Raw genomic sequence first — 16,794 nt, forward strand, 5'->3', positions numbered from 1 at the left:
AAACAAAATCCAAGCTGTGAGCCAAATCAGGATTGCAGTCTTAATTCACAATAGCCACAAAAAAAAAAATACTGAAAAATACAGTGTACCGAGGTGGTGAAAGGTCTCTAAAATGAGAATTACAAAACATTGCTCAAAGAAATCAGATATGACACAAACAAACGAAAAAATATTCTATCATCATAAACAGAAAGTATCAATATTTTAAATGGCCATACTGCCCAAAGCAATTTACAGATTTAAAGCTATTCCTATCAAACTACCAATGATATTCTTCACAGAGTTAGAAGAAATGCTATTTTACAACTTGTATGGAATCAAAACAGAGCCCAAATAGCCAAGGCAATTCCAAGCAAAAAGAACAAAGATAGAAGCATCATGTTACCCAACTTCCAACTATACTACAAAGCTATGGTAACCAAAAGAGTATGGTACAGATACAAAAACAGACCCATAGACCAACGGACCAGAATAGAGAGCCCGGAAATAAAGCCACAAACCTACAACAATCTGATCTTTGACAAATTCAACAAAAGTAAGTAATTCAGGAGAAAGCTCCCAATTCAATAATGGAACTGGGAAAACTGCCTAGTCATATACATAAGATTGAAACTGGATCCCTTCTTTATACCATATATAAAAATCTATAGTAAAAAAGAAAGCTCTCAAAACCCACAGCCACTTCACTCACTTGAAAACATCTATAAGCTGTTTTCTGTTTTTTATTTTATTAAAATAAACTTACTGTTTGCATTTCTATAAAGAATTAACCCAGTTTCAGGAAACCCTGTCGCAGCAGGGAAGGTAAGCAACAGTCTCCCTGACCACGACTAGTTTCATTACGCACCCTGATGCTTCAAGATGTTCAGAAAAGTGGCAGCTTGGAAGAGTAAATCTATGCCCAGCCTGTGCTCAGGGTCACAGGCTCAGTAACCTTTTGAGAAAGCCAGAGGGGAAGCTTGGCTTACTGTGAAACCTTTTAAAAACATATTCAAAGGCTTCAATGAGTGCCTGTCCAGACGTTAGAAGAACATGGGCCTGGAAACATCAGGTCCAGGCAATTGAGAGGCAGCGTCTTCCTCACACCCTGTCCCTGGACATTGGGGTGTGTGGGGACAGTCCTGGTTCTTCCACTGGAGGAGTTCATGTTCATGTTTGACTTTCTTCTAAAACCTGTGCTGTGTCTTTGACTGCATGCCGGGAAGCACAAACATTTGACTTCATGCAAAACAAATCCAGAAACAACTAGAAGAGAAAAGTTTTGGTAATATAAGGTCATCTCTTCAAGTCCACCCTGGAAACCCGTAACATATATTTAAATATTACAGTGAAAAGGCAGCTTAATATACTTTTTAAAAGCATCTGAAGTAATCTGCTAAGATTAAGTGTGTAAAAAAACATGGATTCCCTTTGAGGGTACTTTGTCCTTTGAAGAAGGGAAGGTGGGGCAGGGAGGGCGCCCGGCCCGGGTTAATGCTTCAGGCACCCGTCGGCTTCCAGGGAGCCTTGCTGCGGTCCCCACAGTAATACAGGAGCACCTCCCAGGCCTCACTATCTCGGGAGGTGTTGAGGATGGCCGTGAGGTAGCCGTCGATGTCCTGCAGTTTGGTTTAGCAATTCCCACATTTGCTGTGATTGATCAGTCTTCCTAAGCGATTTGTGTCTCTAGTTGCATCCAGCAGGTTTTGCTCAGATACTGAAAACAGTAGAGGTAGCAGCTTCCGGAGGGTCCTGTGCGTACACAGCCTCCTGCATCTTGGCGTCGCGATCTTGATGAGGCCCCGCGGTTATTTCACCACAAAGGCACTCTGGGAGAAATGCTTGATGGCGATGGCATCCCTGCCTTTGCCATCAATGAGGTCATTCTTCATTCCTTCTTTCTTCCCATCTTCAATCAAATCATCTGGTATTTTCCTTTCTTCGGACTGCAGCTCACCTTTGCTCTTCCTGGAGCTGCTTCGGACAGGGTAGAAACCTGAGAGTTTGCCAGTCTGTTGCGTTTTTCCTTGATGTTTTTTCCAGAGGGGGCGGCGGGGGGTGCTGTGTGCCCTTGAAGGGCTTCTTCGGAGCTTGCTTGGTGATGGCTGCATTGGTGGAATCACAAGACGAGGTTACAGTTTTGGGAGGTTCTGCTGCTTCAGATTATTGGTTTGGAAAAGGTGCCAGGGGACTTCTCCTGGCATGTTTGATCTTCTGTTCCTGAGACTTCCTGGTGCTCCGTATTGCATTTCCTTTCTCTTCTCGTTTCTTGGAGATTCTGGCTAACGGTTTCCTTGGCATTTGACTCCGTGATGTGTAACTGAGTTCTCTTCCGGAAGCGGGGAACGTATTCCAGAGCATCTGTTGGGGCTCATGTAGGAATAGATCTTTGATCGCCGGGTGAATACATTCTCCCCGTCCGTGCAGGGCTCCTCGGGTCCCTCCACTCCACCATCTCCAGCCCTCGCCGTCGCTGCCACCGCCGTCTCCACCGCGCGGAGCTTGGGCTTCTTTCTGCCCGGAGCCCCGCCTGGCCCTCGGCAACACCTCGCACCCTGCACGAGCCGCCACCGGCGCTGTCACCGCTGATGCTGCCGTCACTAGCCCCCCCGCAGCTCCCCCTCCCCCATGGCCGGAGAGGCAGGGCCGGGCATCCGCGCCACCGCGGTCCGGGGTGGCCCTGAGCACAGGACACAGGGAGGGAGACGCAGAGCCCTGTCCTCTGCGGCCCCGCCCACTCTCCAGTGCCATTGCCCACCATCCGGCGCCTGGCCCGGGGAGGGGGCTCAGTTCAGCTACTGTGGAAAGCAACGTGGCGATTTCACAAATAACTTAAAACACAAGTACCGCTAGACTCAGCAATCCTGTTACTGGGTATATACTAAAGAAATAGAAATCTTACCATAAAGAGACGTCTATGGGAGTACAGGACAGAAACCCCTCACCTCCCACGCACCTTCTGGGCTAAGTAAGACTTGAAAATTTCCTGTGAGGCTCCCTGTAGGGGGCTCCTAAGCAGTCGCCGGCTTCTACAAGGATTAAACATTTTTCATGAACCTAAGCCTCTCTTCTGTTGTCTTCCGTCAGATGGACACGCATAGAGTCTAGAAAAACTTGATACTTTGTTTTCATTTTAAACAAGAAGTTGACTTAAAAAACAAGTCGCAGGAAGTGGAGGGAAAACTATTCAGGATTCAGTTTTTTTCTTTACTTCCTTACATCCCTTCCCTTCTTCACTCCTTTTCCCCTCCCCATCTTTCTTTCTTTCTCTCTCTCTTTCTTTCCTTTCTTTCTTTTCTTTCTTTCTTTCTTTCTTTCTTTCTTTCTTTCTTTCTTTCTTTCTTTCTTTCTTTCTTTCTTTCTTTCCTTCCTTCCTTCCTTCCTTCCTTCCTTCCTTCCTTCCTTCCTTCCTTCCTTCCCTTTCCTTTCTGCTTTTCTTTCTCTTTCTTTTCCTTTCTTCTTTCTTTTTTTTTTCTTTTTCCTTCCTTCCTTTTCTCCTCCTCCTCCTCCTCCTTTTTAGGAACACCTATCCCTACCTGGAGACAGACTGTGATGTATGGAACACATGTACAGAAAGATTAGTTACAAAATCTCTTTGAATTTATAACAATAAAAAGCATTAAAATCGTCCAGTCTAAAAATGTATTTACAAAGGTTTTTACATTGTTGCAGATTTTTGTTCTTTTGTTTCTTTGTGCTTGTTTTGGTTAAGACCAATAAATTCCTCTTCAAAGCTTCCTTAGTCTTTCTTGCTCTGTATATAGCCCTTCCTGCTTAAATCTGTAAAGATCACTTGCTTCTCTGCTTAATCTGTACACAGCCCTTCCTGTTTAATCTGTAAGGAGCACTTGTTTCTCTGCTTAATCTGTAACTAGCAAATCTTTTACTCTTACTCTGTGAACAACCTTTCCCGTGCCCAGACATGCCTTGTACTTCTTCTGTAAACACTTCCCGACTTAGCAAAGTACAGCTTCTCCCTTCCCGCCTAATTAGCCATATTCAATTTCAAACAGTAGCCAATAGGTTAGCTTAGACTGTGCGGTCAGACTCCAGCGAATGGGGAAAGGACACAGAAACAAGAATTGCCTTAGGGATAAAAACCCCTACCCTAACCTGCTAGATGTGCTCTTGTGATGGGCAGGAAGCAGGCAGCACACTTCTGCAGAAGTAAATGTGTCCTGCTAAGAAGTTTTCTGTCTAAGTACTGATTTTCTTTGTGGCACCAAGCACTTGTTTCCAACATCAGTGAGGGCAAAGTAATTACTAGTAGATGAGCGTAAGAGCTGAGTGAGGAGCCACTGAAGAAAGGGACTCTTTTCACAGAAACAGTATCTTCCCCACTCTATCTCCACTGGATGTCAATCAACCCATGCCACTGGTCATTTAGTAAAAACAAGCAAGCACACAGAAACTGCAGCATGCTTGCACACCTACACCAGATACTTTCTGTACACTAAAGAAATGGGGGCCCAGTGTGGTGGCTCACGCCTGCAACCCCAGCACTTTGGGAGGCCAAGGCGGGCGGATCACCTGAGGTCAGGAGTTTGAGACCAACCTGGCCAACATGGCGAATCACTGTCTCTACTAAAAGTACAAAAATCAGCCGGGTGTGGTGGTGCACACCTGTAATTCCAGCTACTCTAGAGGCTGAGGCAGGAGAATCGCTTGAACCCAGGAGGTGGAGGTTGCAGTGAGGCAAGATGGTGCCACTGTACTCCAGCCTGGGCAACAGAGCCAGACTCCTCTGAAAAAAAAAAAAATTAGAAGAACGAAAGAAAGAAAGAGAAATGGGGAAGGAGAAAGTAAAGGATAGAGAGAAGGGAGAAGGATACTCTACCAGTCTCTACCAGTCAAGTTGTGATGGAACCATATGGTGATTTTCACATGAGAATGTCTGCTTGGTCTGTGGGAACAGAGTTATAAGGTAAAGTAGCATGTGTGTTCTTAGTAGACACCTTTTCTGCTGCTGGAACACATATATTCTATCTTTGTCCCCCATTTCTGTCTGTGCAGGTGTGTCTGTTTTACCGATTGCTGCCCATAAAACTGGAATCTGGTCTGTCTCATGAACAAACCCTGCCATTCGATGTAGGCTTCCACTCACTCAGTAAGTGATTTGTGCCTCCTTCCTTTCTGCTGCAGTCCAGCACCGTCCTACCTGCCACCTTCAAATACACAGGGTCATTGTCCTCAGTCTTGATTCAAACCTTTCCTTGGCCACAGTGGAGCCTGAAAGCTTCGGCTTCACAAAATTTCCTGTGAGGCTCCCTGTAAGGGGCTCTTAAGCAGGCACGGGCTTTGGGAAGGATTAAGCATTTTTCATGAACCTAAGCCTCTCTTCTGTTGTCTTCCGTCAAACACACACACGGACGCTAGAAAAACTTGATTCTTTGTTTTCATTTTAAACAAGAAGTTGACCTAAAAAACAAGACGCTGGAATTGGAGGGAAAACTATTCAGGATTCAGTTTTGTTTCTTTACTTCCTTGCTTTCCTTCCCTTCCTCCCTCCTTAAAGGTCCTAAGTCTGTGCCAGACTAGCAAACTAGCAAGCCAGCGAGGATGTGGCAGAGCTTTACTAGTGTTTTTATTACCATTCCTACAACAGCAGCAGCAACAACAACTACTGCTTCTAATAGTGGTGATAACTATGGTAATGATGAATAACAACAGTAATTGTAATTGTTGATGTTTAGTTTATATATTTATAATTGATAATGTCCTGCAATTCACTTTAATAACTTTTATGGCATGTTACTTTCGGCATAAACCTCTGGACCCCTCCACATTCCACCTTAAGGATGAATTTCACATATGGCCTTATGGCTGCCCACCTACCGGTGTGGGCCCTCTCTCCCCTCTACCCCTAGACCTAAAATCTGGTTGACTTTCTGAGAACACATAGTAGCCATGGCACTCATATAATCCATTTGATAACTTTCTGGAGTGGCCACATCCGCTGCCTGCCAGTGGTAGCCCACCACACCTCATGTTGGTTGACCTGGACTGGGCAAAGAGGAGCATCTCTAGGGAGGCTCAGGTCTGACCCTTTCTCCTCCATCATATGGGAGGGATCTAAGCATGGACAGTGGAAGCCTTCCAGCCCCACTCATACTCACTATTACCTGGCCTGTGGCAACCCCTGAAACAGGGGTGGAGAGGCAGCTCCAACCACTTCCAAAATCCATCCCAGCTAGTAAGCAAGCCCCAGGAAAGTGGAGTAGAGGCAGGATGACCCCTGTCCCTTAGCCTTGGGGTGCATTGGCCACCTCCAAAAGCCCACAGGGTAGGTGGGGCCTCCAGCCCACTCTACTGGCACAGGTAAAAACAGCTCAAAAGACCAGCTATCGCATCAATACTGCAGGGTTCACAGCAGGACAGCGATGAACACTGCTCCCCACAGGGTGGAGAAAGAAAGAAAGGATGAACTTTGGAAGGGTGCAGTGGCTTATGCCTGTAATCTCAGCACTTTGGGAGGCCCAGGAGGGTGGATCACCTGAGCTCAGGAGTTTGAGACCAGCCTGGCCAACATGGGGAAACCCCATTTCTACTAAAAATGAAAAAATTAGCCAGGCAAGGTGGTGTGTGCCTGTAATCTCAGCTACTCAGGAGGCTGAGGCAGGAGAATCGCTTGAACTGGGGAGGTGGAGGTTGCAGTGAGCCGAGATCACACCATTGCACTCCAGTCTGGGCAACAAGAGCGAAACTCTGTCCCCTCCGCAAAAAAAAAGTATGAACCTTAGGAGCACCCTTGTGTGCTGTGGGACGAACGCTCATGACAATGATTTCAATAAATGTATCAGAGTGAGGGAGCTGCTCTCCTATGTAGGAAACCTCTACCCAGGAACAGTTTGTCTCTGAAGGGTTAACACCAGGCTCTGCAAGAACGTGCATTACCTGATGGAGTGCCAACAGGACCACACTGTTTTGTTTTTGTTTTTGTTTTTGTTTTTGTTTTTTTTTGGTAGCAGTTCTGATGAGCAAACAGAAAGGCTTGACCCTTTACATGTACATGGTTCCTTGGGTCTAGTGGGTAGACTTAGATTTCACAGTACAGACACAAGTTTTGACTGTTCTTTCTCAGTGGTCAGTAACTGCCCTGCAAGTGTGGAGAAAAACAGGTCCACTCTGCCATAGGTGGGGCAGGAGCTGGTGGTTTGAACCATGAAGTGCACTTGTGAATCATGTGGCCTTGGGGTAGCTGGTAGAAGCCTAGGACATAAAGAGCCTTTTTCTCTTGGTTTGGGGTGTCAGGAGATGGGGTCTCAGTGCTTCAGTCATTTCAGGGTATGTGATGGGGCCTCTAGGGCTCAGGGCTGGGATGTCACTGACTAACCACGCAATACCAAGTACCCAGCAGCTAAGGGGTATAGATTGTGTTGAGAGGAGAGTTGTAGCAAGTGTTTGGAAATAGCCATGCTCCTGCTGTTGTTGAAGTGACAAAGAAGTGGCTGTCTGTTTCTCAGTCAGGGACGAATGTCCAAAGCCCTGGGGACCCAGTATCATTGGAGGACTTCCATTCAAGTTCTATATGCTCTGGCAATTGCTAAACTTCAGAAAACAGAGGAGGTAAAACTTTTTGTAGCTGGTCTGGCCTTAGAGGTCCACAACCTGTCATCAATGATGCAAACTGCCCCATACTGCACCCTCATCCACTACCATATACAAAAATCAACTCAAGATGGATCAAAGACTTAAATCTAAGACCAGAAATCATAAAAATTCTAGAGTATAACATCAGAAAAGCTCTTTTGGAAATTGGTTTAGGCAAATAATTTATGACTGAGACCCCAAAAGCAAATACAACAAAAACAAAAATAAGTAAATGGAACCTAATTAAACTAAAAACCTTCTGAATAGCCAAAAACAAAACAAAACAAAACAAAACAAAAAACCAGCAGTCAACAGACAACAAACAAAAAATATTTGCAAACTCTACATCTGACAAAGAACTAATATTCAGAATCTATAAGAAACCCCCAAAAATTAACAAGAAAAAAAAAAACAAATAATCTCATCGAAAAGTGGATGAATAGACAATTCTCAAAAGAAGATATACAACAAACATATAAAAAAACAGCTAAGCATTACTAATTATCCGGGAAATGCAAATTAAAACCACAATGAGATATCACTTTAGTCCTGCAAGAATGGCCATAATTAAAAATTAAAAATAAATAAAAATAAATGTTGGCATGGATGTGATGAAAAGAGAACACTTTTACACTACTGGTGGGAATGTAAACTGGTACAACCACTATGAAAAATGGTATGAAAATTTCTTAAAGAGCTAAAAATAGAACTACCATTTGATCCAGCAATCCCCCTATGGGTACCTACCCAAAAGAAAATAAGTCATTATATGAAAAAGACACATGTACACAAAGTATGAAAAACTTTATTAGTAAAGAGTATTAGTAAAAAAAGTGTTTTGGCAGGAACTAAAAAAATGTTCAATCATTTATTAACGGAATGTCTATTTAATCTTATTAATATACTGCATACATGACAAGCTAAACATCAAAACCAGATAGTTCAAAAAATTTGATAAAATAATATAATAATTTTAGCATTTTCTTGTCTCACCTCAAGCAGATATAGAACCCATTCTCACTGATTCATGCTCCTTACTTTAAACATGATGATTACATGCTGGAAAAACTAGATTTTCTGGATTATCACTTTTGTATTTCTTCAATGAGGCATTTGAGGGAATCAGTACTGGGCCTGGACAGGAAGAAATCATGATCACCATGAATAAAGGTAAACAGATAAAATGGATTTAATTTTTCTGTATCTTTGGACATTTGTCTCAACTATCTGGGCTAAACAACTGACTGTTTTCTTCCATATACCAAAATTAAGCATTTTGTATAGCAAAAGGCCAGTTTCACTGGAGGGAGCCTTGGGGAAAGAGAAACAGAGGGAGGAAGGATCCTGGGGGTTGAAAGATGAGGGTAGTAATCTGGTCTTCTCTGAAAACAGTGCCCCAAAACATAGCACCTTTAAACAACCAGTAATTAATATCTCACAATGTGTTGGAACCAGAATAGGGGCGTAGCTTGGTTGGGTGTCTCTGACTCAGGTTCTTTCATGAGGTTGAAGCTGAAGTGAGGGATAATTTGTTTTCAAGCTATTGTGGCTGTTGGCAGAATTCAGTGTAGACTGAGAGCCTGAGTTTTTCTTGGTCTATTGGCCTTGTCACTCCTTCAGTTCTCTGCCACGTGGACCCATACACAGAGCAACTCATAACATCAACATTGGAGCTTGCTTCTGCAATGTGAAGAATACAACAGAGAGACCCAGAGAGAGACAGAGACAGGAACAGAGATTGAGGGAGCAAACACAAGACTGAGTAGAAGGGAAATTACACTGTTTTCGTATATAATCCTGGGAGTCATGATAGACTGATGGTCTATTTTCTCCCAAATTTATATCTCGAAGTTGTAACCCTTAATGTAATGATATTAGGAGGTAGAAGATAATTAGGTCCTGAGGATGAAGTCCTCATGAATAAGTTTACTGGCTTTATAAAAGAAATCTCAGCGAGATTTCTCTTGTTCTCCACCAGGTGAGGATACAACCTGAAGTTTGCAGTCGGCAATTCGGAAGAGTTCTCACCAAAGGCTGACCATACTGGCATCCTGATATTCAACTTCCAGACTCTGCAACTGTAAGAAATAAAATTTCACTGCTTATCGGCCATACTATCTATGGTTCTTTGCTATGGCAACCTGAAGTTTGAGGTGTTACCCTACCATATTTGTTATATTCTGTTGGTCAGAAGTGAGTCACTAACCTCTTCATGCTGGAAGAGGTTATGCAGCTGCTCACTTTATGTATCAAGGTGAGGCACATGGGTCTGATTCTAAATATAATGAGAAAACACTGGAAGGCTTAATGTAAGAAAATGACAATATTTGAATTTCATTTAATTTCGACATCTCATGGCACAAAATTAAAAATAAGGCACAGAGAGAAAATTACTCTCCCAAGATCACACTGCTGGACCCCAGACCTGTTTCAATTATATATCATGCCACCTCCCACCCCTTATGGTAATTTTTGCATCTTTAAGTTTGCACATTATCTACTTATGATGCCATACCTTGGGTTTTATAAGTTTTACCTCATATACACCTGATGAGTTTCCCAGGAAGAAGATTCTAGCATTGTTGCCATTGTGCATGTTGGGTGACAGAGAAGGTCCTGAAACACACACTGACTTGTCTAAGGTCACAGAAATAGTAAGACAAGATGTTCTGACCTATATCTGTTTCAAACCTGGGTCCTAGACCATATCCAGCTCTTCTCAGGAAGCTGAGAAAGGGGCTAGGGGCTGTGTTCTCATGATTGTGGACAAGGGAGGAGTTTACATGGGAAAGGAGGGTGAGCAGTCAGGAGCCCAGCAGGGCCTGTGGGTCGGTCTTGTTAAAGGAAGGAGCCCAGGTGATGGAATCTTGAAGTGACCTCACTTCCTTAGTTACAAACGCCAAGCGAATTTAGAACTCTGGTAAACTGGGACCCTCATTTTAGAGATAGCCCTGTGTTTAGTTAGAAGATTCTGAAGACAGCAAGATGTTTTCCTGCTGTATCTTGGATTTCTGAGGCTCTCACCTCAGGAAGGCTTAAACTGAGAGCATTTCCTTATGATGTAGACATTGGCTCATTTCTCATCCCTGCCTCTTGTGGAAGGGGGCACCCATAGGTAATAGAAGGCCACGTGGGGCAGGCCCATCCGGGCCAGGCCTCACCTTTGATATCATCTGGGCAACCCTACACCTCTCCTTATCACCATGTCTTATGGGAAAGAAAGAGATAATGGGTCCTTTTCTGACAGGAGCAGGTTTTCAGCTGTTGAGAAGCTAACACATCTGCCAAATTTATACCCCAGGTTATGGCTGGTAGGATAGAAAGTTAAGTGCTGGGGACTACCTTTGTCTGTTCAGATGTTTATTCAAAAACTTCAAGCTGTCATCTGAATTTCTCCCTGGCAGGAGGTCAAGGCGAATGTTGCTTTGTGCCTGATCTAAGGGGCAGAATTTTTAATGGGGGTGTCCCGTGTGGTGAAACCCAGGCATGCCATTGACACCTCTTGGCCAGGCTTGCAGGCATTCTCTTTGCAGAGCTCCATGAGGAGCTGTTTGATGAGTTCAGCTACTTTGTCTCATTGGACAAAGAGCAGATACACCATGTCAACAACCATGGGCAGGGTTGGTCTGGGATGGAAGTGGGCACAGTGGGGTCTCCAAAGAGACCCAAAAGACTAAGGAAGGCCCAAGATCCAGACCCAAATATGAGGACTCCCTGGAAAACGTTTTAAAATTTCCTCAATTAAGTGTCCCAAAATCCCTTCCCAAAGGAATCTGGCGTCCATTAGTCCATAATAGCAACTTAGGTGCACAGTCACCAGTCATATACTTGTAGAAATATCAAAGAAAACACTTTTGTGCTGTTTTTACTTTACACTAGGCCACGAGTGTCTTTGCAGGTTGCTACTATGTTTATTGCTTTAACTACCCACCCCAGATACCTCCTGCAACAGGCAGCTTCAATGTCCTCCCTGCCAGAACTTTTCTAAGATTTAAAAATGTACACTCTTACTAGAGAAGGGTTTTATCCAAATAGCGGGGGTTACACAGAAAGGGTCATTAGTCATCTCACAGAACTCATCGCTATAGCCCTGTCAGGGTAGGAGCTGTGGCCTCACATGTCTTCATGATATTTCATAAGGGAGAGCCTTTTACTCAGTAATTAAGCCTTTTAATGCTGATGGATCCTGACATAATAAATTCTATTTCCATTTCACTCATGCTTCAGGAAACATCTTACGTATGTCCTAATTGGCTATGACACTTTGCTATGGCTTCTGTAATAACACAGGCTGAAGTCTCTAACAACAAAAATTGAGTTTCTCACAGTTCTGGAGGCTAGAAATCCAATCTGAAAATGGTGGCTGGGTGTTTTCTCTGAGGTCCCTCCTTGGCTTGCATATGATCATCTTCTATCTCTGTGTCCACAAGATCTTCTCTTGTGCTTTTCTGTGCCCTGACTGCCTCTTCCAATGAGGGCCCCAGTTATGCTGAATCAGGATGTATCCCAATGAATTCACTTAACCTTAATTACCTTTGCAGAGACTGTATGTTCAAATATAGTCACATTCTGAGTCACCAGGTACTAAAACATGAACACATAAATTTTGGGAAGGGGAACACAATTTAGCTCATGACATGTACTAATCCCTGGTAGATGACAGTCTCTCAAGAAAGAAATGACTCAGTTTAAGAACAGGCATATGTAAAGTTGAATAGCTAAAGCCAGATTGTGTTCCAGAAGGGCTGTGACAGGTACACTACCAACAAGAGTTTCTGAATGTATCTGCCATTTTGGATCCAGACTTCCCTGGATGTTAACCTTCTTTGAATTATTTGACAAACTGGTATCAAGGTAGCAAAGAAAATTATGTTTCAGGGGGCGCGCCCAAGATGGCTGAATAGGAACAACTCCAGCCTCCAGCTCCCAGCGTGAGTGACACAGAAGATGGGTGATTTCTGCATTTTCAACTGAGGTACTGGGTTCATCTCACTGGGGAGTGCCGGACAATCGGTGCTGGTCAGCTGGTGCAGCCCAACCAGCGAGAGCTGAAGCAGGGCGAGGTATTGCCTCACCTGGGAAGCACAAGGGGGAAGGGAACCCCTTTTCCTAGCCAAGGGAAACTGAGACACGCAACATCTGGAAAATCGGGTAACCCTCACCCTAATTCTGCACTTTACCAAGGGTCTTAGCAAACGGCACACCAAGAGATTATATCCCACACCTGGCCCGGAGGGTCCCACGCCCACGGAGCCTCCCTCATTGCTAGCACAGCAGTCTGAGATCTAACTGCAAGGTGACAGCAAGGCTGGGGGAGGGGCGCCCCCCATTGCTGAGGCTTAAGTGGGTAAACAAAGCCACCGGGAAGCTTGAATTGGGTGGAGCCCACTGCAGGTCAAGGAGGCCGGCCTGCCTCTGTAGACTGCTCCTCTGGGGACAGGCCATAGCTAAACAAAAAGCAGCAGAAACCTCGGCAGAGGTAAATGCCCCTGTCTGATAGCTTTGAAGAGAGCAGTGGATCTCCCAGCATGGAGGTTGAGATCTGATAATGGACAGACTGCCTGCTCAAGTGGGTCCCTGACTCCTGAGTAGCCTAACTGGGAGACATCCCCCACTAGGTGCAGACTGACACCTCACACCTCACACAGTGGGGTACACCCCTGAGATGAAGCTTCCAGAGCAAGAATCAGACAGCAACACTCTCTGTTCAGCAATATTCTATCTTCTGCAGCCTCCGCTGCTGATACCCAGGCAAACAGCGTCTGGAGTGGACCTCAAGGAAACTCCAACAGACCTACAGCTGAGGGTCCTGACTGTTAGAAGGAAAACCAACAAACAGAAAGGACACCCACACCAAAACCCCATCAGTACGTCACCATCATCAAAGACCAAAGGCAGATAAAACCACAAAGATGGGAAAAAAGCAGTGCAGAAAAGCTGGAAATTCAAAAAATCAGAGCACATCTCCTCTTCCAAAGGAACGCAGCTCATCACCAGCAACAGAACAAAGCTGGACGGAAAATGACTTTGATGAGTTGAGAGAAGAAGGTTTCAGTTGATTAAACTTCTCAGAGCTAAAGGAGGAACGACGGAACCAGGGCAAAGAAACTAAAAACCTTGAAAAAAGAATGGATGAATGGATACCTAGAATAATCAATGCAGAGAACACCTAAAAAGAACTGATAGAGATGAAAACCATAACACGAGAAATATGTGACAAATGCACAAGCTTCAGTAACTGACTCAATCAACTGGAAGAAAGAGTATCAGCGATTGAAGATCAAATGAATGAAATGGAGCGAGAAGAGAAGTCTAGAGAAAAAAGAGGAAAAAGAACAAAGCCTCCAAGAAGTATGGGATTATGTGAAAAGACCAAATCTAGGTCTGTTTGGTTTGCCTGAAAGTGACGGGGAAAATGGAACCAAGTTGGGAAACACTGCAGGATATCATCCAGGAGAACTTCCCCAACCTAGTAAGGCAGGCCAACATCCAAATTCAGGAAATACAGAGAACGCCACAAAGATACTCCTCAAGGAGAGCAACTCTAAGACACATAATTGTCAGATTCACCAAAGTTGAAATGAAGGAAAAAATGTTAAGGGCAACCAGAGAGAAAGGTTGGGTTACACACAAAGGGGAGCCCATCAGACTAACAGCAGATCTCTCAGCAGAAACTCTCCAAGCCAGAAGAGAGTGGAGGCCAATATTCAACATTCTTAAAGAAAAGAATTTTCAACCCAGAATTTCATATCCAGCCAAACTAAGTTTCATAAGTGAAGGAGGAATAAAATCCTTTACAGACAAGCAAATGCTGAGAGATTTTGTCACCACCAGGCCTGCCCTACAAGAGATCCTGAAGGAAGCACTAAACATGGAAAGGAACAACAGGTACCAGCCATTGCAAAAACATGTCAAAATGTAAAGTCCATCGATGCTAGGAAGAAACTGCATCAACTAGCGAGCAAAATAACCAGCTAATATCACAATGACAGGATCAAGTTCACACATAACAATATTAACCTTAAATGTAAATGGACTAAATGCTCCAATTAAAAAACACAGACTGGCAAATTGGATAAAGAGTCAAGACCCATCAGTCTGCTGTATTCAGGAGCCCCATCTCACATGCAGAGACACACATAGGCTCAAAATAAAGGGATGGAGGGAGATCTACAAAGCAAATGGAAAACAAAAGCAGGGGTTGCAATCCTAGTCCCTGATAAAACAGAATTTAAACCATCAAAGATCAAAAGAGGCAAAGAAGGCCATTACATAATGGTAAAGGGATCAATTCATCAGGAAGAGCTAACTATCCTAAATATATATGCACCCAATTCAGGAGCACCCAGATTCACAAAGCAAGCCCTTAGAGACTTGCAAAGAGACTTAGACTCCCATACAATAATAATGGGAGACTTTAACACTCCACTGTCAACATTAGACAGATCAACGAGACAGAAAATTAACAAGGATATCCAGGAATTGAACTCAACTCTGCACCAAGCAGAACTAATAGACACTACAGAACTCTCCACGGTATCACAGCCAAATTCTACCAGAGGAACAGGTGGAGTTGGTACCATTCCTTCTGAAACTATTCCAATGAATAGAAAAAGAGGGAATCCTCCCTACCTCATTTTACGAGACCAACATCATCCTGATACCAAAGCCTGGCAGAGACACAACAAAAAAAGAAAATTTTAGACCAATATCCCTGATGAACATCGATGCAAAAATCCTCAATAAAATACTGGCAAACTGAATCCAGCAGCACATCAAAAAGCTTATCCACCATGATCAAGTGGGCTTCATCCCTAGGATGCAAGGCTGGTTCAACATACGCAAATCAATAAACGTAATCCAGCATGTAAACAGAACCAAAGACAAGAACCACATGATTATCTCAATAGATGCAGAAAAGACCTTCAACAAAATTCAACAGCCCTTCATGCTAAAAACTCTCAATAAATTTGGTATTGACGGAACATATCTCAAAATAATAAGAGCTATTTATGACAAACCCACAGCCAATATCATACTGAATGGGCAAAAACTGGAAACATTCCCTTTGAAAACTGGCACAAGACAGGGATGCCCTCTCTCACCACTCCTATTCAACATAGTGTTGGAAGTTCTGGCTAGGGCAATTGGGCAAGAGAAAGAAATAGAGGGTATTCAGTTAGGAAAAGAAGAAGTTAAACTGTCCCTGTTTGCAGATGACATGATTGTATATTTAGAAAACCCCATTGTCTGAGCCCAAAATTTCCCTAAGCTGATAAGCAACTTCAGCAAAGTCTCAGGATACAAAATCAATGTGCAAAAATTACAAGCATTCTTATACACCAGTAACAGACAAACAGAGAGTCAAATCATGAATGAACTCCCATTCACAGTAGCTTCAAAGAGAATAAAATACCTAGGAATCCAGCTTACAAGGGATGTAAAGGACCTCTTCAAGGAGAACTGCAAACCACTGCTCAGTGAAATAAAACAGGACACAAACAAATAGAAGAACATACCATGCTCATGGATAGGAAGAATCAATATTGTGAAAATGACCATATTGTCCAAGGTTATTTATAGATTCAATGCCATCCCCATTAAGCTACCAATGACTTTCTTCACAGAATTGGAGAAAACTGCTTTAAAGTTCATATGGAACCAAAAAAGACCCCGCATTGCCAAGACAATCCTAAGCCAAAAGAACAAAGCTGGAGGCATCACGCTACCTAACTTCAAACTATACTACAAGGCTACAGTAACCAAAACAGCATGGTACTGCTACCAAAACAGAGATATAGACCAATGGAACAAAACAGCGCCCTCAGAAATAATACGACACATCTACAGCCATCTGATCTTTGACAAACCTGAGAGAAACAAGAAATGGGGAAAGGATTCCCTATTTAATAAATGGTGCTGGGAAAATTGGCTAGCCATAAGTAGAAAGCTGAAACTGGATCCTTTCCTTACTCCTTATACGAAAATTAATTCAAGATGGATTAGAGACTTAAATGTTAGACCTAAAATCATAAAAACCCTAGAAAAAAACCTAGGTAATACCTTTCAGAACATAGGCATGGGCAAGGACTTCATGTCTAAAACACCAAAAGCAACGGCAACAAAAGCCAAAATTGACAAATGGGATCTAATTAAACTAAAGAGCTTCTGCAGAGCAAAAGAAACTACCATTAGTGTGAACAGGCAACAGAATGGGAGAAAATT

At 43.4% G+C, this 16,794-nt stretch overlaps 1 pseudogene; it reads right to left on the reverse strand.

The window, feature by feature from the left end:
• Positions 1-1,478: 1,478 nt before the first annotated feature.
• Positions 1,479-2,354, reverse strand: LOC139359948 (N-lysine methyltransferase KMT5A pseudogene; annotated as a pseudogene).
• Between the last annotated feature and the right edge of the window lie 14,440 nt (positions 2,355-16,794).

This window comes from Macaca nemestrina, chromosome 18 (assembly GCF_043159975.1).
Source record: "Macaca nemestrina isolate mMacNem1 chromosome 18, mMacNem.hap1, whole genome shotgun sequence".
NCBI classification, from domain to species: Eukaryota; Metazoa; Chordata; class Mammalia; order Primates; family Cercopithecidae; genus Macaca; species Macaca nemestrina.